Genomic DNA, 4,971 nt, shown 5'->3' with positions numbered 1-4,971 from the left:
TTTTGCCATCTGAATGTCATTGTTAAACCTCAACTGCAAAGCTATGTTTCCAAAGCATTTGAAGTGTCTGAATAATGGACGTATTTCAGAGTCTTTGAACAAACATATTTAGATTGAACCCTCAGATACGCAGCAGGATTGATGCTTTTGCTCATTTCGAAAGGAAACAGTCATGAGAGACACGGATCAGTGATAAGTTAAAGTCAAATTTCATGATTTGTGTTTGTATGTCCTAACTGGAAATTGGGAAAATCAATGAATATAAATGGCTGAGACTAACTTCATAAGGTGAACTGTCGTATCGTCAAATGTTGTTCATCGATTGATGTCCCAGTGATAATGTCTTGGTGGCAAGGGTCATAAAAAGATTTAGTTGTGTGGGTGAAGTGTAGTGCTTATGTACTATTAATTTTGGAAAATTCCTGGTCATGTTATTTGTCGTCATTCTCAGAGTGAAATAATTGATAAAAGGCCAAGAATTAAAATGAATGGGAGTGCCACCTGAAAATATGGAGATGACATCTTGCTGCAAACTAGCAAACGATTAAGACTGTGCAAGTTTGTTTAAAAATGAGTGCCTATAATTTATGAAATTGTGATTGCTACAAATGTTTTTTTTTTTTTTTATGGTTTGTGCCAATTGCTTTCTTTTGCCAATATTATTTACTTCAGGGTTCTTTGCATTTCTTGCTCAAGTTTTGATTTTTGTAATTGCTTTGATAACATTTATATTTGCTTTTTTGTAACAAAGGTATGTTATAAATGCCCCTTGCTATTTATGACAAAATACTATGCGCTTATAAGAGGCTTATTTATTAAACGGTGAGATGCCTCTGTGTGCTGAGATATAGTTAGTGGGATGCTTGAGCCTACAATGGTCATGAATACATGACATAAATATTTTGTGGATTGTTTTTTGGTAAAGACTTTTATATCTCCACAAACATGATGCTCAGTTTCCCCTGCGTTGAATCATTTCAAATAAAAGTTGAAAAAAGCTTTGTGGTCTGTCATTTATTTGTCTAATTTACTGACGTGCCAAAACTAAAGTAAACTTGAAACATTTTATAGCATTTGATTGTTGAGCATAGACATATTGTGGAAAATGTTGAGATTGCAACTGATTTTAGGCTGCAGTTGTCTGTCTTTATAATCTAATGTATTAAGAGATCTTAAGTCAAAATTAAAAACTGGAAGTGTTCAGATATTTATCATTACCATAAAATTATCTATAGTTTGTCAGTTTTATTAAATTTTTAGTTTTCTATTAATTTATGTATGAGTGATAATAATGTGTGTTGGGAGCTCCAGAATTTTGTATTGTGTCAAAACTGTTCCTTTACAATTTTTAATGAATGTAAAAAGAAAACTGAATCGATCTTTATTTGCAATGCAGATTGCAAACATGCACATGATCCATTATTCTAAGATCCAATATGGCGAGTTGTATTAAGTGTCCTCTCCCTCCTTTTAAAAATAAAAAAACACTTTTCATTTACTTTCATCTACTTATCTTCCAGATCATGCGGTTTCTCTTAGTCCGGCAGGCCCATTTCTTTGCGGGTGAGTGTTGCGATGACACGATCTTTCAGATTCTCTGTTGCAGTACATTTGGGCTCTGATTGCAGGGACTCCATGGTCAGTTTTCTCCACAGGTACTCTATTTTAGCATCACAATGCTAAGGGTTAAAGATCAACTCCACCCAACTGGTATTGATATCTAATGTACCAGTGGGCAGAAACTGCAGCCTATTGTCACTGAGGTCAACGTACTCCCAAGCGTTTCAGCCCCTTGAATAGTCGGCGGGAGACTATGATCTATTTTTCTGCAGGAAGATGTGAGTCAGGTTACCAGAGCAGCAAAAGGCTTTTACATCCAGGGACTGGATTTTGTTCTGGTCTACATTAAATCTCTCTTGAGCAGGGTGAGCAACTAAACACCCAACTGGAAGCTCTTCGAGTTTATTCTGCGAGAGGTGCAGAACCTTTAGATGACTCAGACTTTGGAGTTGGGCCATTGGGAATTTCATAAGATGGTTTCCGTCCAAGTCCAACCAAGTGATATTGCTGTTGTTGGGCAACCGGTCTGGGTGGATGCTGGAGATGCGGTTGTCTTTAAACACCAGGTTGAGAAGTGGAGCATGATGGAAACCATATGCAGGTATCTCTTGCAGTTTATTGTCTGAGCACAATTTGGATGATAAGAGTTAGAAAAAGCAGTACAATGTGACCTGCTGCATCATATTGGTGTAGTTTTGTCTTTTTGTTTCAGAGAAATGGAAAATGGCTTCCAAACAATTTTCAGATATTTTGATATTTGCTACATAAACGGAGACACAGTTAAGTAAAAATAAAAGCAAAAAGTGAACCAATTTTTAACACTATACTATTTTAACGATATGCTCCTTGCCAAATTTCGAACTATCGAGCGATGGACACGGAATGACTTCTGAGGTAAAGTCACGTGACATGTTCACAAGCTGTTTTTGTCTTTTTACGCGGTTTAAACATTATATGAGAAACGATGTAAGTTATGTTTGTAAGTTGTACTGTTTATCAACATACCATCTGATATCCATTAATGTTTTTCGTTCAGTAACTAGTAAAGAGGAAGAGATTTTCGATTTTCGCTCAATTTGAACTGAAGCGATATTTCACGCCACTAAAGAGCGTCAAAACGACATTCGTTGTTTGAATATTGTAATAAAAATTACATTATGTGAAAGCTTAGACTTTGTTTTATAAAAAAAGTACAATAAGATAAACACAAAACAGTCCAATTTCATGGTATTACCTCACAATAGCGTTTCCGCACATATGGACACGTATAGCTACAAAATACATGTAGAGAATCTTAACATTTTGACACGGTGCTTTTATACACACTCTCACCTGTGAGGTCCATAGTGTGCAGGTAATGAAGGCCCTTCAGAAGATCTGCTGCTAAACTGCTCAGTTTGTTGCCGGGCAGGTGTAGCTCCTCCAGCAGTGGGATGGCTGTCAGGTGCTGAGTGAACTGGATGGTTAAGGAGGTGGTGTTGCCTGGGAGACCGTCTCGAGGGAAAGAAGAGACCTCAGCTTCAGGGCACACGGCCTCCGTTGTTTTGGCGCTGAAGTGGCACGTGCATCGCATTGGACACGAGAGGGCGTCACGGCAACAGAAGACCACAGTCATCGCGAGCGCGTGCATGAGCCAGGAATTCATCTTCACGACTTTAAAAGATGTAAAGCTTAAATGATTTTTTTCACATAAACTGTTCACTTATTCATAGCATAGAGTTTGCTTGTGTTTTTTTAGACGTACTCGGAACAAAAATAATGTAATGTATGTAACCTACTACTACTTACTAAGAATAAAACGAAGAAAAAAGAATCACGTAGAAATGTACATTACGTAGCGGAGATTAACGTCTAAAATGGTAAAACATCAATAAAACGACATCCTACCTTCTAGTTTTATTGTTTAGGTAGTAGGAATCCGTGGGGCAGGCAGAGAAAGCCCGTCACTTATGTAAATAATGTCTTTGGCCACGACTGAGGGTGAAAGTACACACGACTTATTCAAAAACAATTATTTCAAATAGCTGAAATACACGCCCCCACATGTCAACGTCACTGTGTGGGACTGTTCACTTATTCATAGCATAGAGTTTGCTTGTGTTTTTTTAGACGTACTCGGAACAAAAATAATGTAATGTATGTAACCTACTACTACTTACTAAGAATAAAACGAAGAAAAAAGAATCACGTAGAAATGTACATTACGTAGCGGAGATTAACGTCTAAAATGGTAAAACATCAATAAAACGACATCCTACCTTCTAGTTTTATTGTTTAGGTAATAGGAATCCGTGGGGCAGGCAGAGAAAGCCCGTCACTTATGTAAATAATGTCTTTGGCCACGACTGAGGGTGAAAGTGCACACGACTTATTCAAAAACAATTATTTCAAATAGCTGAAATACACGCCCCCACATGTCAACGTCACTGTGTGGGACCGCTTGAGGTATTCGGCCAATCACAACACACTGGATAGCTGGCCAATCACAGCACACCTCGCTTTTCTTTTTTTTCTTCTTTTTTTATTGCATAACAAGAATAATAACAACATACATATACAGAGGGTCACAATGTATTCAACTATTATCTATTAGATTCATAATAGCATCAAAGGAAACAACAGAAAGAGAAAAAAAAAAGAGAGAGAAAAACTTACAAAAAGTTCCAAAAAGAAAAGGATTCAAAAATTCTATACATCCGTTTCACTTTTTTATTTCTTGCATCTTTTAGGGCCTCAATATAATACTTAAGTTCAATTTTAAATAATATCATGTATTGGTATTTATATGGTATTTTTCATATATAATTATTAAGTTAATCTCCAAATTTTGCTCCAAAATCTTATTTTTATATAACAAAAATATATCTTTACCAGATAGTCGAATCTTTAATTTTGTGAATTTGAATATTAGATATTCAATGTCAATCCAAAATGATTGGGTAAATACACATTCAAAAATAAATGTTTTATGGATTCTTCTTCTGAATGACAAAAGACACATGTAGTCTCCATGTCTCTAAAGAATCTTGAGACTACTTATCTCACTGGATAAATCACTAGAAATCAGTGGTTAAGTTGTATTTACAACACTGTTCCAGAACAGTTCAAACCAAATATTCAGATGTGTGCAGCACATTTTACGGAGCACGAGGACTGTTTCCGATCACAAATGCAGACATGGTTTTATGTTTACGCGGTGCGATGCAATGCAACGTGTAAAAAGACAGTATAAGTCATTATAATCAGTAATTATGTCCCCACTGGATGCAACAAATGCCTCGTTTATAATGGGTTTTAATTGGTTTGTCTCGTCGCTCCGGGACACGGCATCACAATATGGTAAGGGGCGTAACATTTCCATCACACGCTTGAGGAATTCGGCCAATCACAACGCACTGGATAGCTGGCCAA

At 36.6% G+C, this 4,971-nt stretch overlaps 1 pseudogene; it reads right to left on the bottom strand.

The window, feature by feature from the left end:
- Positions 1–1,436: 1,436 nt before the first annotated feature.
- LOC107597448 (phospholipase A2 inhibitor-like) lies at positions 1,437–3,205 on the bottom strand (annotated as a pseudogene).
- Positions 3,206–4,971: the final 1,766 nt, after the last annotated feature.

This window comes from Sinocyclocheilus grahami, unplaced genomic scaffold (assembly GCF_001515645.1).
Source record: "Sinocyclocheilus grahami isolate Dianchi unplaced genomic scaffold, SAMN03320097.WGS_v1.1 scaffold232.1, whole genome shotgun sequence".
Classification (NCBI taxonomy): Eukaryota; Metazoa; Chordata; class Actinopteri; order Cypriniformes; family Cyprinidae; genus Sinocyclocheilus; species Sinocyclocheilus grahami.
This window is presented reverse-complemented; position numbering and strand designations above follow the sequence as displayed.